The sequence below is a fragment of the Anolis carolinensis genome, chromosome 5 (assembly GCF_035594765.1).
Source record: "Anolis carolinensis isolate JA03-04 chromosome 5, rAnoCar3.1.pri, whole genome shotgun sequence".
Classification (NCBI taxonomy): Eukaryota; Metazoa; Chordata; class Lepidosauria; order Squamata; family Dactyloidae; genus Anolis; species Anolis carolinensis.
Genome location: NC_085845.1, coordinates 9,592,525 through 9,607,519, shown reverse-complemented (window position 1 = coordinate 9,607,519; position 14,995 = coordinate 9,592,525). Strand labels below are relative to the sequence as shown.

The following is a 14,995-nucleotide window of genomic DNA, read 5'->3' as shown; positions in this document are numbered from 1 at the left end:
ATCACACTCGGGGGCAGAGAGTTCCACTGCTGAACAGCTCTCACAGTTAGGAAGTTCTTCCTAATGTTCAAGTGGAATGTCCTTTCTTTCCTGTAGTTTGAACCCATTTTTCCATTGAGTCCTAGTCTCCAGGGCAGCAGAAAACAAACTTGCTCCCTCTTCCCTATGACTTCCCCTCACATCTTGATACATGGCCCTCATCGTGTCTCCTCTCCGCCTTCTCTTCTGCAGGCTAAACATGCCAGGCTCTTTAAGCCACTCCTCATAGGGCTTGTTCTCCAGACCCTTGATCATTTTAGTCACTCTCCTCTGGACACATTCCAACTTGTCAACATCTCCCTTCAATTGCGGTGCCCAGAATTGGACACAGTGTGATCCCAGGTGTGGTCTGACCAAGGCAGAATAGAAAAGATCTGATTACAGCTCCTACCATGGCAAACGCAAAACAGTATTAACATGGATGAAATTGCAGAAATTCAAACCCATCAAAATCAAGCTCTCAAGGCTCTGGTAATTGATAGGGAACTTTGTCAGGATCAGATTGTGCCACGCTTAATTTCTTTAACATAACTCAAGTTACTTTCCTCTACAATATTTTAGCCTCCCTTATGCAAATTCTTATTAAAAGCAAACTGAAAATATCCACTCATCCTTGATTCACAACTTTGGGCTTCAACCCTTGCAGAAGATTACCCCCTTACAACTTCTCTGTTTCTTATATTTTAGTGGCATGACTGATGGGAAGAACCATTAAGCAGGCAGATAAACTTGAGTAGAATGAGATTATGACAAAGAGGCAGTATTGCTTAGCAGAGAAATGACAGTATTTTTAGCCTAAAGGTACCATATCCTTACAAAACCAGGTAGATGAGTAACATTAGAGTATGAGGGAAGGAAAGTAGACCACTACATAATTAGGCGTGATTTCCCTGAATGTTTAACTCATGGAAATATTCACATAGAGCTGTACTGATATGTTGTATTGCCTAGTTCGCTTCTTATTCCAGTAATCCTTTCCTTTTAAAAAAGAAGGGTACTACAAAGGCCTTTAATTCAATTCTTAACAGTACATTACACATCGCAAGGAGGAAATGAAACAGGAAATGGTTTATATATCTGCACTGGGTGGAAACAACAAGCATTAATGTTCCTTTTGTTGTGATGGAATGAATTGTGTAACAAACAAGAAGTAAATTGGCCTCAAACACAGGGTCAGTTCTCAGAATGAGGCAGTTATAGCCTCATACTTCTCCACCTAGAGCCCTGAACATGTGTTAACATTTCAGCAATTTTGGAATACGCAATAAGCATCTATATGCAATTTGGGCTTTATGCCTGAAATCTGTTCAGCCTTATATTTCTGTGGTTTTGTTTGAATGATTTATGACAACACCAATCAAACCCAGCCACAGGACTGCAGTTCTTATGCAGCCACAAAGCAACTTTCAGAAGAGTTTATATTACTGTCACAATAAATCAGAACTTACTCCCTTCATGAAAGATTGATAAACAGGAAAACAGATAACTAACTCAAACCAAGGCAAAAGTGGATCATGTGAACTGGAATACACATTGATGCCTCTGAGCTTGGACTTGTGCTAAAAGAGTTTGGAAGCACATCCATTTCTCTTCTGATTTGTAAAACTTTTGTTGATCTCCAATCTAGAATGAACTGACGGATCAGGAGTTGATGCGAAAATAGTCGTATTATTTTCTTGTTTTGCACACATCTTTTGAAATAACACCTTTAAATCTCCACTAGGAAAAGTTATAGACGAATGTGAATACACTGTGTAGAAAGGACAATTATCATAGCCTAGGGATTGATTTTGTTCATTAAAATTTTTACATTTCCAATGGGAGGTCTCTATGGCAGGATGTCCCCTCTCTGGTGCTGGATGTTCCACTCTGCATTTGGTATTATCAAATCCCTCTCAGCTTTCTGACATTCCTTCCATCCTTGCAAAGTTGTTTAGCAAAAGGAAGCATGCAGACGGGTTGTTATGAACAGAACATATAAAGTCACAGTTCATAAAGATTTAATCTGAGTCATGTGGAATAATCCTGAGTGTGACATATATAGTCCTGAGAGATGGTGGTGGTGGAGGGGGACTGTAGTAATAGTAATAACTTGGATTTTAGGTGTTGAATCCTGGGCAAGAATAAAAAAAAGGTAAAGATTGTATCCACACTGCAGAATTATAGGACTTTGACAACAAACTAACCATGGTTCAATGTTAACGGAAATCTGTGATTTGAAGCTTTGTGAAATATTTGCCCTTCTCCATCATAAAGCTCTAGTGCCACCATAAATCTCAAATCCCAGATTGCACAGGGTTGTGCTAAAACAGTTAACATGGTATGAAGTTGCTATAACACAGTATGGATGGTATCAAAGACAGGAAGCAGATTATGAAATATCCAGACCTACTAACTGAGATTCAGAGTTTACAGAAAGAGGAAAACAACTTTGGTTCATCCAATGAAACATGTTCTGGGAGTAATTCCAAATGGAGTGACAAAACACAGATAAGATCACAGTGGCACGATTGGAAAAAGTGGCATTGCTTGAAAATGACCATTTTGCCCAAAGATACCTCACTGATTCCTGGATTTCAAGACAGAATCTGAACCAATGATGACCCCAAATTCCAGTTGGAAACACATGGGAGACTCTTGAGACCAATGATAATAGTAATAATACCAGTATTATTTGTTTTTTATATAGGTCACAATTTTTACAAAATGTATAGTTACAGCCTTGTGCTTGCTATGTGGGAAGCTGCAGGTGATATCAAGTGCATCTATGTGTATGAATGTGCATTTGGCATTTTTTCAAGACAAATATGGTGATCTGAATGAGTTGAACCATTGCTTGGAGAGAATAACACATTCAAAGTGCTAATGAAACAACAGCTTGAAAGTTAATGCTACAACACTTTGACGTTCTGTTTGAGTGGAAAGAAATAGTATTTTGCCCACTTTTTGTGGGAAAAGGGGGAGCAGGACAAATACTATGTTATATCTACTTTCTAGATCCTTGTTAAACCAAAATTCTTCTTAAAACCGCATCTAGCAAGTGGCATAAACTGAATGTCAGCAGCACTGCAGATGTAAATAGAAGAGAAATAACTTGCTTAACTTACTACTCTTGAAGTCTCTGTTTTCTCCCCAATTTTTTCTCTAAACATTCCCTTTATAAGAAGCTTCACACTCCGCTGCACTTGGAAATTAAAGACGACAGAGTAAAGATCAAAGTTTGAGTTTGTCCATTGCCAGTCACTAAGGAAAATTAAAATCACCACTCAAATTCCATTTTTATAGCCCATTGATGGGTACAACTTAGAAAATATGACCGGTGGGGAGCCTACTGTTGATGTTTCTTATAATCTAATCAGAATGCTCTAAATGTCTGAAAGAGACTGATACTTAAGAAGAACTAGGAATATGGTGTCATTTAAATAAATTACAGTAACCAAACTAATTTTGAAAGGAACACTCATATGTAATAATTTTTTTTCAGAATGACTAGCCAAAAAAAGTTGGTCTCAGACAGTTCTTATAGCAAGCTATCTAAAAAGCGAAGAGGGTAGCAGAAGGGAGATATCCAACCATGAGATGGGTCTCATGAGGAACCAGGATCTCTATTCCAAGAAGAGAAAATGAGAAGAGAGATTCAGAAAAAAAGGACTTTTTTTGGGAAACCTCAGAGATAAGTGAATCCGTTAATACCCTCCAGCCAAGACTTCCTCAGAGAAATGAGAAATCCATAAAACAGTGAAAGATGTCTCCTTTGTTTATACACCAGGACAAAATTCTAGAAATTACAAAGAATATAACATGAATTTATTTATATCTTCCACACAAGTGCTGAAATACCTCAGCACACCTCATCTCTCTAACTAGATTTGGTTCAGAGTAGAAACATGTATGTGGTGATAGGAATATTTTAAGCCAAGACTGAAATGGTGTAGAGTCTTTGGGAAAGAGTTGAAAGAAAGATTGACCGAGATCTGATACCAATTCGAAGAAGACCTCAGAAAGGATTACCCCTCAAAACACAAGAGATGTAAAGCTTCATTGATTTAGTTCTTGGAGGAAGAAGAAAAAGAAGCAATCTTTTCCTGCTGCAAGAAAGTGCTTGCAATGAATGCATTTTAAGAAGACTATTTCCAGTTTGAGACATTTTCATACAATCTGGAATTTCACCATTTTCTGCCATCCCCTCCCCCGAAAAAACCATCAAACAAACCAAGAAATATTTTTTAAAAAACCAAATAATCCTATTGTGCAGAAAAATGTCAAACCATGATGATGCTCAAAATCCTTGTTGGGATTTCTTGATGTTCAGGAAATGCTTTTCTGCAATGTTGATTGAATGTATTCAAATATTCCTTTCACCTTCACCAAACAGATTGGAATGTAGTTAATGGGTGAGGACATCATGATGGCAAATAATAATAATAATAATAATAATAATAATAATAATAATAATAATAATAATAATAATCCTTTACTTATACCTCACCACCATCTCCCAATAGGGACTTGGGACAGCTTATAAATGGCACACTATCTTGTCAGTCTTCTCACCATTAAATTTTACTTTATTACTCAAATTTCAAGCATTGCAATAACTGAAAACTGACATACAGCTTAGGCATCTAAAGAAAAGGAACACAGTTACGTAGAGAAGATGAAAAGAAAGTATGTTTGGCAAGCGTCAGTAGAATGAACAGTGTTCTGTTTGTAGATGAAGAGGAGAAGGGAACTTGGTTTTTCTATATAAAGTTAAGTTTTAAGCTTGGATACCCAAGTCTCAGTTGGTTCACAAGGTGTTATCCATTTGCTTTACTTGTGAAATACTGATGCAATTTAAAAAATCAGGAACAACAGGAGAGGAATGGGGAGAAAGAGAGATGACAGATGCATACAATGGAGCTCATTGTGCATTTGGAGCAAGTTGGGAAATGGGAACCAAAGTTGTGACTCATGGGACTATTCATTGTACATAGTCTTGCAGTTTCAACAGTACTAAAATATGACAAAGACCATTCCCCTATTGATTTTGGCCTTGAAATCGGAGGGAATGGGATGCTGCTGACATTTCAACCTTCTGATATTCTACGGTATCATGTTGCTATATGCTCATGAAGTTTTATGTTCATTTTCTTTTCAGAATCATTTGATTCTACTGCTTGTTTATATGTAATTTTACAGTAGTGCTTCATCTTTCTTACTGGATACTACTGTGTCTGTTTTAATGAAAGAAAGCTTAAAACCTCCCTTTTTAAACTGCAAAGTTGCCAGATTGATTCAAAACATTGCTCATTGGATCTGTGTCATCTTTGTTGCCTGCACCAACTCCTCAAAACTTTAGAGGAAGGCTTCCCCACCACTGGCATCTAAGATCCTTTTAGGAGACACTATGTCTTGGATCAGGCACTTCGTACATGCAAGGCAGATATTTTAACAACAACAACAACAACAGGAAATGCTGCCATGATATGAGGATTTAAAGATCAAATTACAAAGACTCTGGCACAAGCCAGTCAAGGTGGTCCCAGTGGTGATCGGCACACTGGATGCAGTGCCTAAAGGCCTTGGCCGGCACTTAAACACAATCGGCGCTGCCAAAATTACCAGCTGCCAGCTGCAGAAGGCCACCTTACTGGGATCTGCACGCATTATTCGCCGATACATCACACAGTCCTAGACACTTGTGTCTGACATGTGATTCAATACAACAGCCAACAGTGTCTGCTGTGGACTCATCTTGTTGTGTTTCTAAGGATAATAATAATAATAATAACAAATTACAGCAACAGCCAGAAAAATTGAAAGGTATGAAGCCAGAATCATCCAGTACAGACAAAATCAACTGTTTCAATCAGACCAAAGACGGTTCTACCAGAGCCTGAACCAAACAACAGACACAGTAACCATAAAACCAGAGAAAACTGCAACAACGAAGTTCTGGAAAGAGCTTTGGGAAAACAATAAGAACTACAACAAAAACGCTGGGTGGATAAAGGAGTTTGAAGGAAAATTCTCACAGAACAAAATGGAACAGATGGAAATAACAACTGAAATGATCAGCAAACGAGTGCAAAAAGTCAAGAACTGGACATCGCCTGGTAGTGATCAACTTCATGGATTTTGGCTCAAACATCTGATTAGTTTACATGGAAAAATGGCCCAACAATTCAATGAGATGCTGCAGAAAGGAAGTATCAGTGAATGGCTAACAACTGGAAGAACATACCTGATACAAAAGGATCCAGCAAAAGGAGCAGCACCAGGAAACTACAGGCCAATAACGTGTCTGCCCACTATGTTTAAACTACTGACTGGCATCATAGCTGACAGAATTCAAGACTATCTTGAAGAAAAAAACATCTTGCCAGATGAACAGAAAGGCAACAAACGGAAAAGCAGGGGCACAAAAGACCAGTTATTGATTGACAAAATGATTCTGGAAAACTGTAAGAGCCGAAAAGCTAATCTTCACATGACGTGGATTGACTACAAAAAGGCCTTTGACTCACTCCCACACAGCTGGATCATCAAGTGCCTGGACGCCATCGGGATTAGTAAAAACGTTGGCACCTTCATTGAAAACATGATGGAGCACTGGAAAACTGAACTGTTTGTTGGAAATGAAAGTTATGGACTTGTCAACATCAGGAGAGGAATTTTCCAGGGAGACTCATTGTCCCCTCTGCTTTTCATTATTGCCATGATCCCTCTGTCAACAATCTTACAAAAAACAAATCTCGGCTACCAAACATCTAAGAATTCTCACAAAATTTCACATTTGATGTACATGGATGACCTGAAGCTATATGGGAAAACGGAAACTGAAATCCAATCTCTGACCAACACTGTCCGAATTTTTAGCACTGATATCAACATGGAGTTTGGTCAGAAAAATTTTCAAAAGCAAGCTCAATGGAGGCAACACCATCAAGGCCATAAACACCTGGGCCATACCTGACATAAGATATACTGCTGGCATTATAAATTGGACACAGGCGGAACTGGACAATTTGGACAGAAAAACAAGAAAACTCATGACCATTCATCATTCACTGCACCCTCGCAGTGATGTTGACCGGCTGTATCTGCCTAGAAGATGAGGGGGCAGAGGACTCTTACAAGTAAAACAAGCAGTCAAAGAAGAAGAACATGCCCTGGCAGAATATGTCAAGCAAAGTGAAGAACCTGCTTTGATTGAAGTCAAAAATCAGAAACTCCTCAAAGCACAGCAGACCAAAAACCAGTACAAGAAAACCGCACTACAAACTAGAGCTGACAGCTGGCACAACAAAACACTGCATGGAAAGTTCCTTGACAAAATTGAAGGAAAAGTTGATAAAGAGAAGACCTGGCTCTGGCTCACGAATGGGACCCTGAAGAAGGAGACAGAAGGCCTGATCCTTGCAGCCCAGGAGCAAGCCATCAGAACAAATGCAATCAAGGCCAAGATCGAAAAATCAGCTGATGACCCAAAGTGCAGACTGTGCAAGGAAACCGATGAAACCATTGATCATATCCTCAGCTGCTGTAAGAAAATTGCACAGACAGACTACAAACAGAGGCACAACTATGTGGCCCAAATGATTCATTGGAACCTATGCCTCAAGTATCACCTCCCTGCAGTTAAGAACTGGTGGGATCACAAACCTGCAAAAGTATTGGAAAATGAACACGCAAAGATACTGTGGGACTTCCGAATCCAGACTGACAAAGTTCTGGAACACAACACACCAGACATCACAGTTGTGGAAAAGAACAAGGTTTGGATCATTGATGTTGCCATCCCAGGTGACAGTCGCATTGAAGAAAAACAACAGGAAAAACTCAGCCGCTATCAGGACCTCAAGATTGAACTTCAAAGACTCTGGCAGAAACCAGTGCAGGTGGTCCCGGTGGTGATGGGCACACTGGGGGCCGTGCCAAAAGATCTCAGCCGGCATTTGGAAACAATAGACATTGACAAAATTACGATCTGCCAACTGCAAAAGGCCACCTTACTGGGATCTGCACGCATCATCCGAAAATACATCACACAGTCCTAGACACTTGGGAAGTGTTCGACTTGTGATTTTGTGAAACAAAATCCAGCATATCTATCTTGTTTGCTGTGTCATACAACGTCGTTGTGTCAATAATAATAATTTATTCTTGTATCCTGCCCTATCTCCAGAAGAGACTTGGTGTGGCTCACATGGCAACCAAGCCCAAAATACACCACAAAATACAACAACAAGGTACATTTAAAAATATAAACATATAAAATATTTTAAAACTAACCAGAGTATAAAAAGATAAACATGCATAAAAAAGAGAAAGTGCAAACATGCATTTTCTAATAGGGTAAAGGTTTCCCCTGACATTAAGTCCAGTCATGTCTGACTCTGGGGGTTGATGCTTATCTCCATTTCTAAGCCGAAGAGCCGGCGTTGTTCATAGACACCTCCAAGGTCATGTGGCCGGCATGACTGCATGGAGCGCCGTTACTTTCCTGCCGGAGCAGTACCTATTGATCTACTCACATTGGCATGTTTTCGAACTGCTAGGTTGGCAGAAGCTGGAGCTAACAGCGGGCGCTCACTCTGCTCCTGGGATTTGAACCTGGGACCTTTCGGTCTGCAAGTTCAGCAGCTCAGTCCTTTAACACACTTCGCCACCGAAGCTCCCTGCCTTTTCTAATACTGACTGCTAAATAACAGACTGGTTATGGAGACAATTGTGTTGGGTCCTAAAGAAAGCTGAGCCAGGACATCGTCTTCATTGCCACTTGTATCTTTGTTTGGAATTGAACCGGGGAAAGGGGAAGGAAGGAAGGAAGGAAGGAAGGAAGGAAGGAAGGAAGGAAGGAAGGAAGGAAGGAAGGAAGGAAGGAAGGAAGGAAGGAAGGAGGGAGGAAACAAAACAAAACAGAAATCATGTGCTTCCTTTAATTTTATCAGGTGTGCAGAAGACATATTTTCAGATGTATTTATTTATTTACTTATGAAAATGTCCAAAGGAGCTCAAGGTAATATGCACAGTATTCTCCCTTAATTCTCTGAAAAACTTGGTAGATTAAGTTGAGCGACTGCAGTTGGTCTAGGGTCATCCATTACACTTTGTGGCTGTGGAGGAATTCAATCTGGAGATCCCCAGCACTAATCTGAAACAGCAATGATACATGATGGACCTGAACAAACAAACACCAATCCCTTCCTACAAACCACATTTGACAAAATTCCTTCTCATACACAGACTTTGAAAGCAGAAGATGTTTGTTCTCTTTGGCAGACAGTTGTCTTAGAGACAAGAGAAACAAGTATGTACACAGCAAAACAAAGAGTAAAAAGCAAGTTTCACACTGTAGGATAGGTCTAAGGTCTGGAAAAGAAATCTGTTTCCAGGTTGAAAAATGGGTTTCCTAACAGTGGGGAATTTCTTTCAGGAACAATAAAAGATCAGTGAGAATTTGGTGCAATTTTCTACTTCCATTCAACATACTGAAGAATTGTGAACAAACTATTATTCAGAGAGAAAATATAAGTGTTGGGGAACAAATCCTCTATTTTCTCCAGAGAAAATTAGTTTACTGCACAAAAATAGTGCTTTCTGAATAAAGAACTTTTTTGAATGGAAGAAAAGTGTTTTTCTCTACAGGATAATCACTGAAGAATATTTTGGAGATATACAGGGAGACTACAGTGGAAGAATGCTTTTGTCCTCATATACAAATCACACTTACTAATTCAACAAATTATCAATAGGTCTTCCCTCGTTACTTAAATTGAAATTAGCCATCTTAATTAGCATGGATTTAGTAATTCTGCTTTAAATATATATGGCCTAAATCCTATTGTTTCACCTAGAGAAGATTCACCAAATCTTTAGGATTTATCTATGTGTTGGCTCACCACTGAAGAATGGATGAAAGGAGTCTGCTATAGTGAGGACTAATCAATAGGATTCAACTATATATCTTTCCCTCCTAACTGCCTTTAATAAAAGCTGGTTGAAATTTGTTAATTTATACAAGTTGCCTAAGGGTAGTTTATAAAACTTTGGAAATAATATGGGAGCATAAGATGTGAGCAATGATGACAGCTCAAACTGAGAAAAAGAATGAGGCCACCTCCAGAATAATTAGATGACAAGTGCGTTTTAGAGCAATAAAAGGTGCAGTTTCTCAATTAGTCAATTTAATCAAGAGTTCTGGAGTTAAGAGAAAGTAGATGATCATTCCCAGCCCTGATTTTACAAAGTCGCGTGAGCCATCTGGACAACTATATGCTTTGCCTGCAGACATTTCCAATATGGTGCATCACATTCAGTGGTAGAATATGGTAAACTTAACAAAAGATGAAACATTTTCGTCTTTTAAGAGGATAATGTGAAATAGTAGTATGAGAAGGTCAAAGAACTTCCTGCTGAGGATTTCCACCTCATGGTCTGGAGGAAGAAAGGTGGGGAAGTCAGAATAATGGTCCCATCTACACTTGCATATAATCCAGTTTCTGGATCCAGATTACCTGCTTTGAACTTGATTATATGGCAGTGTAGACTCATATAGCCCAATTCAAAACAGATAATCTGGATTCAGAAACTGGATTATGAGGCAGTATAGATACAGCCAATGACTCAAATCTGGCCAAGGGAGAGAATAGGACTTAGAACATAAGCTTCCTTATAGAAATGGCCAGATGGGCTGGGTAATAGACTGTCATCCCTATAAAGCAGGGGTGGAAACTCATTTTCATCGAGGGCCACATCAGCCCTATGGTGCCTTCAAAGGGACATTGAATCCATGAACAGAGAATCCGTGGATACAGAGAGCTGACAATCATTTCTTTACACTGCCGTTGGTGCTCTTAAGTTTTTACCCTGTTTGGGTTCCTGGATGCTATTGAACAACAATTCCCATCACTTTTGATTATCCACCATACGAACTGGGGATAATGGGTATTGCAACCCAACAACACTTATGGCTCTAAGGTTGGGAAAAGCAGATAATCTGGATTCAGAAACTGGATTCAGATACAGGGCCTGTATCTAATAGTAGTAGTAGTAGTAGTAGTAGTAGTAGTAGTAATAATAATAATAATAATAATAATAATAATAATGAAAAGTTGATAAGGAGAAGATCTGGCTATGGCTCATGAATGGGACACTAAAGAAGGAGACAGAAGGCCTGATCCTTGCAGCCCAGGAGCAAGACATCAGAACAGAGGCAATTAAGGCCAAGATCGAAAAATCAACTGATGACCCAAAATGCAGACTGTGCAAGGAAACCAACGAAACCATTGATCATATCCTCAGCTGCTTGTAAGAAAATCACACAGACAGACTACAAACAGAGGCACAACTATGTGGCCCAAATGATTCATTGGAACTTATGCCTCAAGTACCACCTCCCAGCAGTAAAGAACTGGTGGGATCACAAACCTGCAAAAGTGTTGGAAAATGAGCACGCAAAGATACTGTGGGACTTCCGAATCCAGACTGACAAAGTTCTGGAACACAACACACCAGATATCACAGTTGTGGAAAAGAAAAAGGTTTGGATCATTGATGTCGCCATCCCAGGTGACAGTCGCATTGATGAAAAACAACAGGAAAAACTCAGCCGCTATCAGGACCTCAAGATTGAACTTCAAAGACTCTGGCAGAAACCAGTGCAGGTGGTCCCGGTGGTGATGGGCACATTGGGTGCCGTGCCAAAAGATCTCAGCCAGCATTTGGAAACAATAAACATTGACATAATTACGATCTGCCAACTGCAAAAAGCCACCCTACTGGGATCTGCACGCATCATCCGAAAATACATCACACAGTCCTAGACACTTGGGAAGTGTATGACTTCATGACACAGAGGGCTGGATTTAGTCCGCAGGGCTTTCGCCTGACATATGTGCTATAAAGCATCCAAGGCGAGGTTGCTCATCAGTCTAAGCCAGGGTTTCTCAAACTGTGCTTCTCCAGATGTTTTGGACTCCAGGTCCAACAATTTCTAACAGCTGGTAAACTGGCTGGGATTTCTGGGAGCTGAAGTCCAAAACACCTGGAGAAGCACAGTTTGAAAAACACTGGTCTAAGCAATTTGGAGACATGCTATTCTTGGCTGCTGTTACTTCATGTCCACCATTGATGGCACAAAGCAACTGGACAGAAAAACCTAACTAGTACAGTGCAAGATCTCATAGCAGTATCCATTGTATTTATAACTAGCTCTGCCAGGCACAAAGTAGATATGGAATCATCTTTGAGGCTATTAAGTCCTCCATGCAACTTTGTCATGGCTTCCTATGGCAACATGGGAAGCCTCCAGTGTTGCTGCAGTGGTGGCACTCCCCAGCTCCGTCCCATATCACCCATGGATCCTTGCTGGCATTGTTCTGATGGGAGCCGGTGGGCTCCATTTGTTAAGTAGAGTGAAGCCGGCGTATAGTGCTGAAATCATGCCTTTGTGATGAGGTTGTAAGACTAAAGAAGTGTTGCAATACACTGAAACCTGAAAACGGGTTATGCCTCAAAGAACATTGTTGTAGTTCTATGCAAACAAATATGGTTCCTTAGAGTATTTGAGAAAGAAAAGGACAATTGAGAGAATTCTATATAGTTTTCTGCTAAAGTATGTTTTGTGTTTCTCTGGGCTTTTGGGAGGGGGGAAGCAGCTCAAAGAGAGTTCAGCCAGAAATGGAAGATAATGGTCAGTACATTAGGATTTTTGGATGTTGGATTTTTATCATCTCAAACTGCTCTTAGCTGTCCCTTTGTCCCTGTGAAGAAAAGATGCAGCTCCATAAGACTTTTCCTCAACTAAAACAAATGAAAAAGTCCACAAATTGATGCATGTGTGTGCTAAAGGTTAGACATTGGATAGGAGAAGAGATTGAAAACCACCTTTGCCTTGCCTTCCTTGCTGTGTTTCAGCTTCCTGTGGCAACATCCCCCCAATTCAAACTACAATACTGGAGGGAAATTACACGTGACTTCATGTAATATGAATTTTTGTCCTCAGTGGCAAGCTCCTTCATGTAAGGAGGATTTTTATCAGGGTGTCAGGTCCTTTATGTCCCATGAGAAGCAAGGAGGATTTACATTTTGCCAAGAATCTGTCTGTGTCTGGGGTGCTTTATGTTTCTTCTTTTGTTCATCAATGGCTCTATGATGTGCAAAATCCAGGTGACTATATACTCAGGTAGATAGGAAGATAAAATGGTTTTCTCAAAATCATGGGTGAACAGGAATTTAAAATCTAGATCTCTCGTGATCAAACACTGAACCCTATCTTAACGATAATTTATCAATCTCAATGCTCTATTTGTATGTAATATGCCCACATTTCACAGAATCACAGACTCTAATTCTATGAGAGTTGGAAGAGACCACAATGGCCAACACTTGGCCATGAAGGAATCAAAGCACTCCTGATAGATGGCCATCCAGAATATGTATAAATCCCCTCAAAGAAGGAGATAACACCTTGGATTCCCCTTAGCTCAATGTTGGTATCACAAAAGTAGTAACATTAAGTTTTTTGAATGCTACCCATTTACACAAATCTGTTAGCAACAACATGCAGTGTTTACAGTGGGCTCTGCAGAAAATTCTTCAGCTGTATTCGACAAAAAGAAAAGAAAAACAGCCTGTTTGGCGAGCTGTACAGATGCTGATGTATTACGAGTAAATGTTTGATTTTTATACTTATTTTATATACTTACCTACCTATTATGGGGTCACATAAAATTTCTTGGGAGAAAAGGGATGGAAAAGTTTAAGAAGCCCTGACCTAGACAAACCAAAAGAGTGATGTCCTATAATGTACCTTAAGGTAAAGGTTTCCTCTGACGTTAAGTCCAGTCATGTCTGACTCTGGGGGTTGGTGCTCATCTCCATTTCTAAGCCGAAGAGCCGGCATTGTCTGTAGACACCTCCAAGGTCATGTGGCCAGCATGACTGCATGGAGCGCTGTTACCTTCCCGCTGGAGCAGTACCTATTGATCTACTCACACTGGCATGTTTTCGAACTGCTAGGTTGGCAGGAGCTGGAGCTAACAGCGGCTGCTCACGCCACTCCCGGGGTTTGAACCTGGGACCTTTCGGTCTGCAAGTTCAGCAGCTTAGTGCTTTAATGCACTTCGTCTTATAATGTACCTTACATTTTGATTATTGTTTTAGCCAGTTGTTCCAACATCTACCCCCTTCTTTCCAGCCATCTGAACATATCACACTTGTTTTAAAAAGACCAATAAATGGCATTTTGAGGATTATTTGGGGAGGGGCATAGCTCCACATAATACCCCCCTCCCACTGCCATGCAGTTTTCCTTCACTCTCCCAGTTTCAAGCATTGCAGAGTAAGACACTGGAAACCATTCAGAGCACTATATGTTGTGTTTTCTTTGGGTGTCTACACTATTTTTATAAATGCCAAACATCTCTTTCCTTGCCTGTCCCTTTTCTTTGGGTGTCTAGTTTATAAATGCGAACATAAATTTTAAAGTACAGTAGAGTCTCACTTATCCAAGCTTCTGGATTATCCAAGCCATTTTTGTAGTCAATGTTTTCAATATATTGTGATATTTTGGTGCTAAATTAGTAAATACAGTAAATACAAAATAACATTACTGCGTATTGAACTACTTTTTCTGTTAAATTTGTTGTATAACATAATGTTTTGATGCTTAATTTGTAAAATCATAACTGAATTTGATGTTTAATAGGCTTTTCCTTAATCCCTCCTTATTATCCAAGATATTTGCTTATCCAAGCTTCTGCCGGCCTGTTTAGCTTGGATAAGTGAGACTCTACTGTATTGTGATACTAGAACTTTGGAAACTGAAGGCAGAGAATTTTGAGGGAGCAACGTCTTCATCTTATGCCCCAACCCAACCGAATGTCCAGAAACCCAGATATCAACTAAGGTATCCTATAGACTATTTCACACACAAGCACACCACTATTATTTCTATTTTTGGCTTTTT

General features: G+C 39.8%; 1 protein-coding gene across 6 annotated transcripts in view; it reads right to left on the bottom strand.

The window, feature by feature from the left end:
* The window catches only part of ctnna2 (catenin alpha 2), a 701,347-nt gene that overhangs the window by 241,398 nt on the left and 444,954 nt on the right, over nt 1-14,995 (bottom strand). The window lies entirely within an intron of this gene.